Raw genomic sequence first — 16,142 nt, forward strand, 5'->3', positions numbered from 1 at the left:
CTCTGCTGCAGCCTTATTATCTTGCCGCACAAGCATGATTGGTGCTTCCCAAGAGGCTTTGCAGCAGCTGTAGACTTCCCTTCAAGAGTGGCTTACAGCAGAAGTCACATTAACATTCGATGAGGCAGAATAGGAAGGAGAGAGCCTGAGGGTAAAAGGCCAGTTTACAGTCTGACCATTAGATCACTGCAAGCAAATGGACTCCGCTGTCTTAAAGGAGCCGGGTTCTAATGGAGCAATGACTCAGGGGTTTGCATCAGATTTTTACTATTTTATAATATTCATTCATTATCAACAAAGCATTAGCTTTCACTTTCTGATTTTTTTAAAATAATTCTTTGCTAGTAAATTATGACTGGCAGTCCTGTCAGGGCTATTTGTCAGTAGTGTCATTATTAGTATTGGCTTCCATCAATAACAGCATGAGGCCATGTATGACACGATGTATCCGTAGTCAAATATTCTACATGGGTGATAATTGTACCCCTTATTCTTCTCAGCATACAGGTTGTTTTACAGTAATGTTAAATGCCACAAAAAAATAAATGAAAACACTATTTTCGGAGGTGTTTGATGGAAGAAATGTCAGCCATGCTTTGATCTATAAGCTGCAATGTCATTTTTACCATAGAATTAGTGTTACGTTTTATATGTGATTATAAAATATTTATGGCAAAACTTTTTTTTCTAAGTTGCAAACAAAAAAATGACTGAATATAGTGATAATTAAAGAGGTTTTCTAGAAGTCATCAATATCTGATCGGTGTAGGCATGTGTGTAACTATATCCATAGCAGCCATAGCCCAAGCTATAGGGCCCAGAGTTTCCGGCGGCCAATCCGGTGGAAGAATTTTGTGGGGACTTTTTACTATAATGTGAGTTTTCATATACAGTATATTGTGTTATTATACGTACCTATAATTTTTACTACTTAATAATTAAACTAACGCATTATATATTTTTTTCAAGTGGTGGGGGCCTCATCTTATTTTGCTATGGGGCCCTATGAATGATAGTTACGCCCCTGGGGGTGGGGTGTGACACCTGGCACTGCCATGATCAGCAGTTTGAAGAGGACATGGTGCTTCTGTGAACACCGCGGCCTCCTCACAACATACTAGGCACAGCACCGTGCATTGTATAATGGTCATGCTTGGTATCGCAGCTCAGGCACATTCACTTGACCTGCGCCTAGGCCACGTGACCGATGAACGCGACCTCACTGGCCTAGGAAGTGGCCGCAGCACTTGCATGGGTGCCATGGCCTCTTCAGAGAGCTGACGGAGGGGCTGCCATTAGGTGAATCAGATATATTACTTCCAGAAAACCCCTTTAACCTGTAAATGGACAAGATGGTGGATTCATGCTGTGCAGACATTTATTTCCTCTAGTTAAAATATTCTCCGCAATTTGTATGGTCATAAGCTCTAAACAATGGCCTCAGAGAAGCCCCCTCATGGAAACCTGTACTGGTTTATTCCCATGCAATGTAACTCCTTTCCATGGTAACAAAAAGAGGGTAGATTTATCAAAACTGGTGAAAAGGGGAAATGGGCTTAGATTCCCCTAGCAACCAATCAAATTGATCCTTTCATTTTCTAAAGCAGCTCTGAAAAATGAAAAGTGGAATCTGATTGGTTGCTATGGACAACTAAGCCAGTTTTCTTATGCACCAGTTTTGATAAATCTCTCTGAGTAAATTATGAGCCCAGATGACTGTCCTATTAATAAATGATTGTCTTATTATTTGCCAATTCTGTGTCTGCTCCAACAACAATGTGTTTCTGTTAAATCCTTGAACATTTAGCACAAGAGTAATAGGAGAAAGGCTTATACAGTTTCTGTTGTTGCCCTGAAGCTGGTGCTGCCCCAGGCTGGTTTTCATACAGCATTTAGCCATACTACCTGTTCCTATTCCTAGTTGTGACTTCTTATAATGTAAATAACCTACCAAAATCATCAATATCAATCATTGTGAGTTCCCACATTTTTCACTGCTAAATTTCAAACCGTTGTATTATAAATCTGTGCTGTACATAACCAGAACAGGGCACTTATAGCTATGGCGCCATATAGTACCATGGCACTATACATGGGACATACACAAGGCTTTGCCATATCTATTTCCCCTAATGCCAATATATGGGTGATACATGCTACATAACGGTGAAAATCTGTGTGTCAGCTCCGGATCTAAGGAGGCTATGATGATGACCTCTCACATAATAGAGGCCATTTTATAAATGTCTCTCTTTAGGAAATGGCTCTCATATGTCAGTTTTCGAACATTTTGGTTTTATGTGCTTAAAAATATTTACAATTATGTCACACCAATATTTATTTTTCTTGGCCTTGTTGGAAGTCAGTGATGTACCTCAGGGGTGCACCTAGCCTTTCTGCTGCCTGAGGTGAAAACTGAACTCCCCCCCCCATTGCCAATTTCTTAAATTAACTCCTTTGCCACAATGAAAGCGCTCATTGCCCATGGCCCTTCCGCTGCCCCCCTCTTGCCCTTACCTGGTGATGCCTGAGGTGATCGCCTCACCTGACCTCATTGGTGGTGCACCACCCCTGATGTACCTGTAGGGGATGCGGAGAATCAAGGGCCACACGTGGATCTAACGAGGAGAGCAATATCATGTATAAATTTGGCATCAGAGCCAAAGAACTGCTTCAAGCTACATCTGTCTATAGCGTCTATACCACAAGAATACTGTCTGTTTTATAGACTGATGTTAGATGTAGCTGTAGTTATGTGCGTATATATATAGATATATATAATATAATAGAAAAAGAAAGGCAGCACCAACATATAAACAATACTGCGGGTGCAAGCTCATAAGGGCTAGCTTACCCAAAAATCCAGTCCCAAAATTAGAGCAGCACTCCAGGATAATGTGGAAAATAGTGGCTTATTGACCCATTGGTGACGCAATGTTTTGGCTTGGGGGGGGTCTATGGATGGCACTGTTATGGGGTGGGGGGGTCTGTGGATGGCACTGTTATGGGGTGGGGGGGGTCTGTGGATGGCACTGTTATAGGGTGGGGGGTCTGTGGATGGCACTGTTATGGGGTGGGGGGGTCTGTGGGTGGCACTGTTATGGGGTGGGGGGGTCTGTGGATGGCACTGTTATGGGGTAGGGGGGTCTGTGGATGGCACTGTTATGGGGTAGGGGGGTCTGTGGGTGGCACTTTTATGGGGTGGGGGGTCTGTGGGTGGCACTGTTATAGGATGGGGGGGTCTGTGGATGGCACTGTTATAAGATGGGGGATCTGTGGATGCCATCCACAGATCCCCCATAACAGTGCCATCCACAGATCCTCCACCCCATAACAGTGCCATCCACAGATCCTCCACCCCATTAACAGTGCCATCCCCAGATCCCCCATTAACAGTGCCATCCCTAGATCCCCCATTAACAGTGCCATCCCCATCTGGGGGGTTTCTTTTGCTGGGCTGGACTTTTATAGCCCCCCCAAATTTTACTTGCATCCCTGTTCTCTAAAGGGGCGGTTTTAGGGGGCGGTCCTAGGGGTGGGTAGGGGCGTGGCCAGGGGAGGGGGGTGAGTTCCACGACCTTTTCTCTGAGAAAAAAAGCCCTGCACACCATGTAAACATTCACAGTGCAGGTGGAAAAAGTATGTGAACCCTTGGATTTAATAACTGGTTGAACCTCCTTTGGCAGCAATAATTTCAACCAAACGTTTCCTGTAGTTGCGGATCAGATGTGCACAACGGTCAGGAGTAATTCTTGACCATTCCTCTTTACAGAACTGGGATGTCAGGTGTGAATTGCTTTCTTGAGGTCATGCCACAGCATCTCAATCGGGTTGAGGTCAGGACTCTGACTGGGCCACTCCAGAAGGCGTATTTTCTTCTGTTTAAGCCATTCTGTTGTTGATTTACTTCTATGCTTTAGGTCGTTGTCCTGTTGCAACACCTATCTTCTGTTGAGCTTCAGCTGGTGGACAGATGGCCTTAAGTTCTGCAAAATGGGAATTTATTTTTCCTTTGATGATAGCAATCCGTCCAGGCCCTGACGCAGCAAAGCATCCCCAAACAGGGCCGGTGCAAGGATTTTTGCTGCCATAGGCGAAGATTCATTTTGCCGCCCCCTCATGTCACTCACTCACTGACAGACACACACGCACTCAGACACTCACTGAATGACGTACACAGAAACTCACTGATAGACACACATACACTTACTGACAGACACACATACACTCACTGACAGACACACATACACTCACTGACAGACATGCACTTAGACACTCACTGAATGATGTACACAGAAACTCACTGACAGACATACACCTACCCACTGAAACACACACACACATATACTCACTGACAAACACAGACACTTACTGACCGACAGACATCCACACTCACTGACATACACTCATTCACTGACATACACACACAGACACTCAATGACAGACACACATACATTTACTGACAGAAAGACAGACATACATACACTCACTCACTGACATAAATAAAAAGGCAGACCCTCACTTAGTCAAACACTTAAACACTCACCTCCCTGGGGTCCAGGGTGTGCAGCTCCTCAGTCCTCCAATGCGCCGTTTAGTATGCCGGGGCCGGAATGACGTCATATTCCGGCATCACAGAGGGCGCACGAGGGAGGAGTGGGGAGCTGCTAGAATAGCCTCCCTTGCCGCCCGCCTCCTCTCCTCCAGTAATTTACTGACAGAGCATAGACAATTTTTCTTACCATGGACTGATAAACAGCACGGCTTTTGGAGATACTTTTATAACCCTTTCAAGCTTTATGCAAGTCAGCAATTCTTAATCGTAGGTCTTCTGAGAGATCTTTTGTGTGAGGCATCATTCACATTAGGCAATGCTTCTTGTGAAAAGCAAACCCAGAACTGGTGTGTGTTTTTATAGGGCAGGGCAGCTGTAACCAACACCTTCCAATCTCATCTCATTGATTGGACTCCAGTTGGCTGACACCTCACTCCAATTAGCTCTTGGAGATGTCATTAGTCTAGGGGTTCACATACTTTTTCCACCTGCACTGTGAATGTTTACATGGTGTGCTCAATAAAAACATGGTAACATTAAATTCTTTGTGTGTTATTAGTTTAGGCAGACTGTGATTGTCTATTGTTGGGACTTAGATGAAGATCAGATCACATTTTATGACCAATTTGTGCAGAAATCCATATCATTCCAAAGGGTTCACATACTTTTTCTTGCAACTGTATATATATATATATATATATATATATATATATATATATATATATAAACACATATATAGAGTATTTGACCAGTGAACTCTGAGATGCCATGAAGGGAAGAATATATATAGATATAGAAGACTTAATGCAGGAAAGATACATATTTTCACCGAGCTGAATTACAAGTACAACACATGGAGTTTACTAGTAAAAAGTCAAATTCATATTTTCATCAGTAAGTGCAACAGAGAATTTCTGATTTGCATTTAGTTTAGTGAATGTAAACCGGTAACAGGACAGAGTCATGGATGATGCAGCCACAATCATGTCACCAGATCATTTTATTCATATGTAATGTGATGATGATTGAGTGGAATCCTATGGCTCCCCCGTACATGCAGATACAGAGTTTGTATGAGGCTGTTTTATTGCTGAAGGTCTATTGAGCCAGAGTATCCAGGAATCTGCCTGTGCATGTGAATGTGTGTGTGATTGTACCTGTAAGTGTCTTTGTATGTGTATCAGTTCATATTAGTGAATATATCTGTGTCTGTGTATGTTGTGTCTGTATGTGCAGTACATGGACCTGTGTGTCTGTATGTGTCTGTGTATTAGGGCACGACCAATAGAGTCCGCTCAGAAGAAAACCATCTAGCCTTCAGGAAGAAGCTCAAGACCCACCTCTTCTGAAGGCACAGGCGGTCAAGGGCTGCAAAAGCGCCTTGAGGCGATTTAGTTCGCAATTGTAGCGCTATATAAGTTATTCATTCATTCATTAGTGAAGTGAAAGCCAGCTGCAGGCTAATTGGCCGCGTGGTTCATAAATGGCCGTACCCTGAGACCTTTTTCACACAAGCGAGTTTTCCGTCTGGGTGTGATGCGTGAAGCAAACACATAGCATCCGGACTGAATCCTGACCCATTAATTTCAATGGGTTTATGTATGCATTTCTGCGTTCAGCATGTTCTACATTCTGCAGTCTGGATGCAATGCGTTTTTCACTGATGGTTTCTAGGAGATGTAGAATGTCGAAAAAAACCGAACTTGCGTGCAAAATCCGGACACAATCTGTAATGCTTGTGTGAAAGAGGCCTTAGTGTCTATATCGGTGAATGCGTGTGTCTGTATGTGCAGTGTGTGGACTGTGTGTCTTTGTATGTTAAGCCTCATGCACACGGCAGGTCCGCAATACATGGGCACCAGCCATGTGCATCCCGCATCACAGAGGTGGACCCATTCACTTAAATAGGTCCGCAATCCGGAAGGCGAATGGGTCCGCGTTCGCATGCAATGGCCCTATGTGCATTGCGGGCCACAATTTGCTGTCCGCAGCACGGGCCCACACCTGCTTGAGAATGTCTCTTTTTATGCATGTGTCTGGGAATGTACATGTGCGCGATTGCATCTTTGTATGTTTCTGTGTATGTTTGTATTAGTGTATGCATCAGTGAATATGTCTGTGTGTCTTTCTATGTGCATGTGTATAAACCTGTGCTTCTGTGTGTACATATACTGTATACTGTGAATGTGCCTATGTGTCTATGCATGTGAATGTGTCTTTTTATGCATCTGTGTATGCACATGTGGGCAATAGCCTCTTTATGTGTCTTTGAATTTGTTTGTATTATTGTATGGTGTATTAGTGATGAGCGGCAGGGGCAATATTCGAATTCGCAATATTTCACAAATACTTGGTAGAATATTCGTCATATATTCGCGAATTCGAGATTATTTTCTTGATCGCGAAAAATCGGCAGTGTAATATTTGCGTAATGCGCGTGAAATACAGGCGTGGGTCACTATAGCTACATTTTTCAAGCTGCTAGAAGTTTCCTGAGACTGGAAAAAATGGTTGGCACGGCAGAACATTACAATAGCTTTATATGTAAACAGAGTGCTCCAATATATTTGCGATTCTGAAATCGGCACTAATGATGCGAATATTTTGGCGCAATACGTGTAACTTCACATTTTAAAAGGTCTGACTACTTACTAGTGATGGGTGCACTAAGTATTGTTGTGAACTTGTGACATCACAGCACTATGTATGTAACTATCTGTATTATATATATAAGCTATCTAACTAACTAACTATCACTATATTCTAAATATTCGCGAATTCTCGAAATGCCGATATTCGCAATTAATATTCGCTATTCAAATATTCGCGCCCAACACTATTGTGTATATCTGTGTATGATCATTTGTGTCTGTTTCTATACGTTGGTCCTAGGTATCACAAAAACGGATTCATCATGAATCAAAGAGTGAACGCAGACTATCCAAGGCCCAATAAGCAATTCATTTTATTGAATATTCCCAGGTAATGGTCAAAATGATGAAAAAATTAGGAAAAAGCTTAATCAGTACACACGTACCGTATGTCTGATATCTGCAGCTGTGGACTGCTCACATGTCATCACTGTACAATACAGCCTTCAATCATGCAGCACGCTACACAAAACTTACATGGAAAGTATTTCAGCTGAATGTTGTAGGCGATGGTTCCGGAAAATGCAGCAGGATTTCTACAGTTTGCTATATTACATTTATACGGTATGCCTCCATTACTCTTACAGAAAATGCTATTTCTCAGTAAAATGCACAGCTTGTCTAACATGTCGATCTGTTCTCGTCCCTGTAATGGCAGCAATTCCGCTGACATACGATAGCATATGTCACTGTTTGTTTTAACACTTTCTCTTCCGCGTGTGACGATGCTTGTTGTTTAAGGGCTATTCATTCATTTACTGTACTTATCAGAGCAGTAGAATATACATGTGTAAGGTCCCCACGCATTCATTTGGCACTGGCATTTTTTACTAGTAACAGCAGAATAAGCACAAGCATTCTTTTTATTTTTTTTTCTAAATTTTGGGCAATTCCGTTTTTTGCTGCATTTCTTCAGTGTAAAGTAGAGTATTCGTTGTGATGTTTTTCCCATATGGAGAAGGTTTTGGCACAAAGCCTGAAAAAATGGAATGAACTACAGCATGCTGCATCGTTAAAAAGGAACCAAAAAGAGAAAAACATCACCTAATGAGTGAAAACGGAGCAAAAAATAAATAAAAATTGCATGTCCTACATTTCAGATTTTCCATAGACCTTAATTTAACCCCTTAACCCTGGGTTCACACCTGAGCGTTCTGAAAGTAGCGCTCTGTATGCGTGATTGTACCGGCGTTTACAATCGCGCATACAGAGACAGGCGAACACACATTGTCGCGCGTTCCCTGAATATCTATGTACGGGAACGCGCGACAAAAAGCTCAAGAACTTGTTTGAGCGTCGGGCGTTTTACAGCGCGATCGTACGCGCTGTAAAACGCCCAGGTGAGAACCATTCCCATCGGGAAGCATTGGTTTCTCCTTGTTGAGCGTTTTACAGCGCGTAGGAACGCGCTGTAATACGCTCAGGTGTGGGCCCATTTTCGTTTTTGCATTTTTGATTTTTCCTCCCCACATTCCAATAGCCTTGACTTTTTACATTTTCCATTCACATGTTTTTTGCAGGACAAGATATATTTTTAATGGCACCATTTTATCTACCATATCTTGCTTTGGAAAATGGGAACAAAATTGTGGGGTAAAATTGAAAAAACAAAAACAAGGTTTTTGGGGTTTTGATATTACGATGTTCATTGTGCGCTAAAAATGACATGGGGTCCTTGTTCTGCTGTTCTCCATATGACTATTGTGATACCAAATTTGTATAGTTTTTATTTTGTTTTATAACTTTTTAAAAATAAATACCAATACAATTTTTTATATATTTTCTATATTTCTATCTCCAGATAGATGTTTATTGTGGGATGAACTGTAGTTTTTATTGGTACCATTTTTGAGGTATGTACTATTTTCTGATCAAAGTTATTAAAAAAAATTTAAGATGACAAAAAAAATGGCGAATCAAGTTTAGATTTTTAGTTTTCCATTATGGCATACACCATGCAGGAAAAATATTTGAATACTTTAATAGTTCAGACATTTTCAGACGTGATGATACTTGTTATGTTTATTTTTCTATTGTTTATTTATTTTTATATGTAAAATTGGCAAAGGGAGGTGGTTAGAATTTGTAATTATTTTGTTTTTTACTTAAAAAAAAAACTTTTTTACTCTTAGGGGCTCTAACCTGCAATCTTCTGATCGATTGTCCCATTGGTGGTAATAGGGAACTGTTATAGGTCTAAGTGATTTTGATTGCCTGCCTGTGAAGCTGTGCCTTGTGCACGGCTTTACAGGCAGTTTGCCATGATAAGCCTGGGAACTTTCAGCAGGCTCCAGACTGACATAGTAACTGATCGGAGCCCCCAGGGCTCTAATTAGAAGACAGAGGGAGCCCCCTTCATCTGTTTAACCTTACCAATTCCGTGATCGCTATTTAACGTGGCATCTGAGGGGTTAAATTATCCCAACCATTGCGGCTGGGTGCCTGCTTTATTATACAGCCGGCACCTGGCATGTATGGTGAGGGCTCAGCGCAGCAGCTGGCTCCATTTTAGCTCTTGTCCATAATGCCGTACATGTACAGTTGTTTTCACTGCAAAGAATGCTGCAATAATAGGAAGCGCAAAAAAATGCAAAAGTGCAAAAAAATTCCACTACCAGAGCCTTAGGCCTCTTTCAAATGAACGTATTTTTTTTCCGTTTCCGTTCCATTTTAGCGGTTTCTGTTTGCGGTCCGTATGCCGAACCATTCATTTCAATGGTTCTACAAAAAAAAAAAACAGAATGTACTCTGTGTGCATTCCGTTTCCGTATATCCATTCCGTTAAAAGATGGAACTTGTCTTATTATTGTCCGCAAATAATGTTCCGTTGCTCCATTCAAGTCAATGGGTCCGCAAAAAATACGGAATGCATACGGAACACATCCGTGTGTCATCTGTATTTTGCGGATCCATGCCCACTTTGCCCATGTGTTTACTGTTTACAAACATTACAGTACATTACAGTAATGATTAAAAATGTCATGTTTCCGTGTGCGATCCACAAAAAACTTATCGCATACTAAAACCATACAGAGATGTTTTTGCGGAAATACAGAAAGGAAACAGAACGGAAATGGAACACACAACGGAAAAAGAAACGGATCAACGGATCCATGAAAAACGGACTGCAAAATACAGAAAAATACATACGGTCGTGTGAAAGAGGCCTTATGGTCAGATTGGAACCATAGGCGGGTGTCACATGTGACTGAATAGCTGTGGATTTGCCATGCTGGATTTTTGTGCGGCAAATCAGTAGCGTTGTACAGTACGACCAAAGTGGAAAGCTGCGGTATTGTGGATCTAAAATCCCCAGCATTTATACAGTGGATTTCTCTTGTGAATTTTACCCTTTCTAATAGAGAGTGTGAAATCTTCTGGCTTTTCCGTGGCAAAAAATGCATGTAATACAGGGAGTGCAGAATTATTAGGCAAGTTGTATTTTTGAGGATTAATTTTATTATTGAACAACAACCATGTTCTCAATGAACCCAAAAAACTCATTAATATCAAAGCTGAATATTTTTGGAAGTAGTTTTTAGTTTGTTTTTAGTTTTAGCTATTTTAGGGGGATATCTGTGTGTGCAGGTGACTATTACTGTACATAATTATTAGGCAACTTAACAAAAAACAAATATATACCCATTTCAATTATTTATTTTTACCAGTGAAACCAATATAACATCTCAACAGTCACAAATATACATTTCTGACATTAAAAAACAAAACAAAAACAAATCAGTGACCAATATAGCCACCTTTCTTTGCAAGGACGCTCAAAAGCCTGCCATCCATGGATTCTGTCAGTGTTTTGATCTGTTCACCATCAACATTGCGTGCAGCAGCAACCACAGCCTCCCAGACACTGTTCAGACAGGTGTACTGTTTTCCCTCCTTGTAAATCTCACATTTGATGATGGACCACAGGTTCTCAATGGGGTTCAGATCAGGTGAACAAGGAGGCCATGTCATTAGATTTTCTTCTTTTATACCCTTTCTTGCCAGCCACGTTGTGGAGTACTTGGACGCGTGTGATGGAGCATTGTCCTGCATGAAAATCATGTTTTTCTTACCTTGCAGACGTCTTCCTGTACCACTGCTTGAAGAAGGTGTCTTCCAGAAACTGGCAGTAGGACTGGGAGTTGAGCTTGACTCCATCCTCAACCCAAAAAGGCCCCACAAGCTCATCTTTGATGATACCAGCCCAAACGCCCAAACTAGTACTCCACCTCCACCTTGCTGGCGTCTGAGTCGGACTGGAGCTCTCTGCCCTTTACCAATCCAGCCATCTGGCCCATCAAGACTCACTCTCATTTCATCAGTCCATAAAACCTTAGAAAAATCAGTCTTGAGATATTTCCTGGCCCAGTCTTGACGTTTCAGCTTGTGTGTCTTGTTCAGTGGTGGTCGTCTTTCAGCCTTTCTTACCTTGGCCATGTCTCTGAGTATTGCACACCTTGTGCTTTTGGGCACTCCAGTGATGTTGCAGCTCTGAAATATGGCCAAACTGGTGGCAAGTGGCATCTTGGCAGCTGCACGCTTGACTTTTCTCAGTTCATGGGCAGTTATTTTGCGCCTTGGTTTTTCCACACGCTTCTTGCGACCCTGTTGACTATTTTGAATGAAACGCTTGATTGTTCGATGATCACGCTTCAGAAGCTTTGCAATTTTAAGAGTGCTGCATCCCTCTGCAAGATATCTCACTATTTTTGACTTTTCTGAGCCTGTCAAGTCCTTCTTTTGACCCATTTTGCCAAAGGAAAGGAAGTTGCCTAATAATTATGCACACCTGATATAGGGTGTTGATGTCATTAGACCACACCCCTTCTCATTACAGAGATGCACATCACCTAATATGCTTAATTGGTAGTAGGCTTTCGAGCCTATACAGCTTGGAGTAAGACAACATGCATAAAGAGGATAATGTGGTCAAAATACTCATTTGCCTAATAATTCTGCACGTAGTGTATGTGTGGTTTTGTTGCAGTTTTTAGTGCTGTTCTTGCTGCAGAAACGCAGCAAAAACTGCAGTGGATTTCTCCAGCTGAATCTTCAGTCACTTGCGAACCCAGGCTTAAAAATAAGGATATTAGATTAAGACAAGACAGGATTTGATGTACATGCATCGGGGTATACACTGATACTGTATGAATAATAGGAAATAAATAAAATGGAAAGTACATACTAAGTATATATACATATATACATTGATAAGCGAAGTTTTGTAAAATTCAATATGGCTGCTTTTTTACTAAAAAAATTTGCTTAGTGACTAATTACTTCGTCACAAAGCACATTTCTTTGTAAGTAGTGGGTGCAATGACAGGAAACGGCGATTGCACCGCTCCCCGTCATTGTACCCCTCAGATGCCGCGTTCATCGCTGATTCTGGAGTTTAATATTAAAGTGTATAATTAAAAAAAATAATGAGCCATTTGATCCCGAAGAGTGGGCCACTGCCAACTTGATTGAAGATCCAGTGCGAAATCTCTGGCGGCCAGCGATGGCGCGTTGGTCGACGCGGTGACGTCATATTTCACCGTGCACCGGATCTTCAATCAAGATCGCGGCAGCCGGCTCTTCATGCTCAAACGGAATAGTTAAGTATGATTTATTTTTAATTTTTTAACCCATTTCAGGGAAAATCAATTAGTTACCATGAAGAACGAGGAAATTCGGCTTCACGGCAAATCGAATTTTCCCCTAAATACAGAGATTCGCGCAACACTAATTACCATGATAACAGTAGTAAATATTCACCCTGGATCATGCAGGAAAGGCTCGCATTCGTTCGCTATGTAATCCCAGTCCATGACTGCGGTTCGCTATGAAACATTTAAAAAGCAATATCATAGGGAGATGGAAGAGTGGCGTTCAGTTTGGATTCTTGGCTCGGCCCCCCTCTTGTCACATCATGGCTTTTATCCACAGCAATGGAGGCTACAGAAACAACTGCCTGTTCACAAAGTAGACATTTCGTCTGCATTGTGGGGAGACCTGGAGACCTGAGAAGCATTTGGGCTGTCATTAGTGAATCTTTGATAATGCCGATCAGGGAACTATCAGAAGAGAACGCTCTCTGATCCAAAGCCTTTATAGGCACTAAAACATCTAGAACGAGTACCGCGTGTCGACAGGGGATGCAGTTTACTGGCTCCCTTTTACTTTAGGTCAGTTGCCGTTAAATGTAGCATTATACCCTGTAGTAAGTCGTTCTGAACATGTGTGCTCTCAGTTGCTATGGTAGAATTGATTTCCTCACAATGAAATCCATTTACATGAGTCTGTGCTATTATCAGGATTACTAATATGATTTATCTATTTATTTATTTATTTTTGCTTTACCTTTGCTACTATTTATTTATTTTTTTGCATATATTGAATGCCTTGTTCCCCCCTGCCTCATGCTCCTGGCCTGCTATTTATGTAACTGGTACATTAACATCAGAAAGCTGAGGGATAATAAATTCTAATGAGGCCCGGTCTGCTAGAGGAAGAATGTGGATGATTCATTTGTATTCTGCAAAGCGTTCAGACATCCATGTGCCTCCCTACGGTGTTAGCTTGTGGTGCTGATCATCTGTTCCTACATCAGGAGGTCCTCATTGCTAAGAACAGCATCTGAGCTGAGAGAAATTGGTTATGCACCTTATTGCTACATCTTGTCTCCTTTGTCTCAACGTGTCCCTATTGGCAGGCAGCTGTAAGTCACAAAAATAATATAAAGTGTAACAAATCCTAAAAATGACTATTATACCATATGATCTATTACGCCTCATCTTCATCAATGAGAGCGGATCCACACATTTTGCTGTATTGCAGACTGGACACACTGAGGACGCTGTTAAACATGCCCGAAAATGACTCATCATTGCGGTTTATGCTGCAGGTAAACGGCCCGATGGACCCCATAGTTCCCGTAAGACGCAAAACATCTGCATGTTAATGTACAGTTCAGACAATCAGCATCGTAATGAATTATAAGACTGATTGGAGTCAAGTTGTTATTATGTGACCTCAGCTCCGGCAAGTGATGTGAATATATGTACTGTACAGCGCCGTGGAGCATGTTGGTACTACAAGGCCATCTGCACATGGGCGCAGGTGAACGCACATAAAATCCGCACGAATTTCCATGCAGATTTATGTGCAGTTCTGCTGCAAATCCGCACCAAAATCTTCAATGTATAATTGCGTATTTTGGTGCTGATTTGATGGGGTTTTGCCTCCATTGAAAAGGGGGAAATCTGTAGTTAAAACCGCAAACATAATTACTATGCTATTTATTTTGAAATCTGGGTGTCAGGCTAATTTTCGCACGTAAAAAATCCGCAAAGTGTACATGAGAGCTGTATAATCTCATGCACTCTGCTGGTACTGTAATACGCTGCGTTTTTTCCACACGAGAATACGCACGTGTTCCGCACACCTAAGGGTATCTGCACATGGGGGCGGGTTAACATGCAAAGATCCCCACAAATTTCCATGTGGATTTCTGTGCGTTTCCTTACCCAAACCGCACCAAAAACCGTAGTCTCTAATTGCATTTTTTGGTGCACATTTTGTGCGGTTTTGCCGCAGATCTCAACCTTTATTTGAAAAAGGTGAAACCTGCAACTCAAACTGCAAACATAATTGACATGGTGTAAAGTTGGAAATCCGCACGGCAGGTCATTTTCCTTGCATGAGATTTATTTACTCTCATACACTTTACTGGTACTGCACGTGCATATTCCGCAACGTGTGCAGGTACCCTAAAAGTGACTAGTACTGAATGGATAAATGAATGAGTGAATGAATGAAAAATACTTAGATTTTTGCTGCCATTATTTTGGTTAATATTTTGCTGATAGATCAAAAACTACTAATAATAAAAGTCAGCGTCTGTGGTTCAAAGGTTTTGTTCACACTTTGCAGAGAAGCTGAGAAGGACAGTAAAAATAAAGGAAAGCACGATGGAAAGCCCATCAAACCCCTATGATTCTGCGGGTTTGGGTCCGAAAACTAAGTTGGGCTGGGACACACATCAGAAATACTAATGCACAATGTGCCTTTAACTCCTTCGCCCTGTACGCATGTTGGGCCTTTGTGACCAAGCAATTTGTTTTCATTTTTTTATCATCGCCTTCTAAGAGCTATAACTTTTTTTATTTTTCCATTAGTGAAGCTGTATAAGGTCTACAAGTTGTAGATTTTTATGGTACCATTTTAGGGTATGCATACTGGGGTACACATATCTTACTGATTATATTTTATTAAGGGCTTATGCACACGACCGTATGGCTTTTTCAGTGTTTTGCGGTCTGTTTTTTACGCATCCGTTGTTCCGTTTTTTGTTTCCGTTGTGTTTCCGTTTCCTTTCCGTTTTTCCGTTCTGTTTTTCCGTATGCTATATACAGTATACAGTAATTACATAGAAAAAATTGGGCTAGGCATAACATTTTCAATAGATGGTTCAGCAAAAACGGAACGGATACGGAAGATATACGGATGCATTTCTGTATGTGTTCCATTTTTTTTGCGGACCCATTGACTTGAATGGAGCCAAGCACCGTGATTTGCGGCCAAGAATAGGACATGTTCTATCTTTTCACGGTACGGAAATACTGAAACGGAATGCACACGGAGACACTTCCGTTTTCTTGGCTGAACCATTGAAATGAATGGTTCAGTATATGTACCGCATACTGAACTTAAAAAACAGCAAGTATACTGAACGCAAAATACTGTCAAGTGCATGAGCCTTAACTCTTTTTGCGGGGCATGGGAAAAACTCAGTTTTTACGTTATAAATTTTGCTGCATTCATTTTTTAGCATAAATAACATGATAACCTTACTCTCTGGGTCAGTACAATTACAGCGATACCACATACATATTTTTTTTATGCTTTACTACTTTTGCACCAATAAAACTCTTTAAAAAAAAAAGAAAGAA

Source organism: Bufo gargarizans, chromosome 5, assembly GCF_014858855.1.
Source record: "Bufo gargarizans isolate SCDJY-AF-19 chromosome 5, ASM1485885v1, whole genome shotgun sequence".
NCBI classification, from domain to species: domain Eukaryota; kingdom Metazoa; phylum Chordata; class Amphibia; order Anura; family Bufonidae; genus Bufo; species Bufo gargarizans.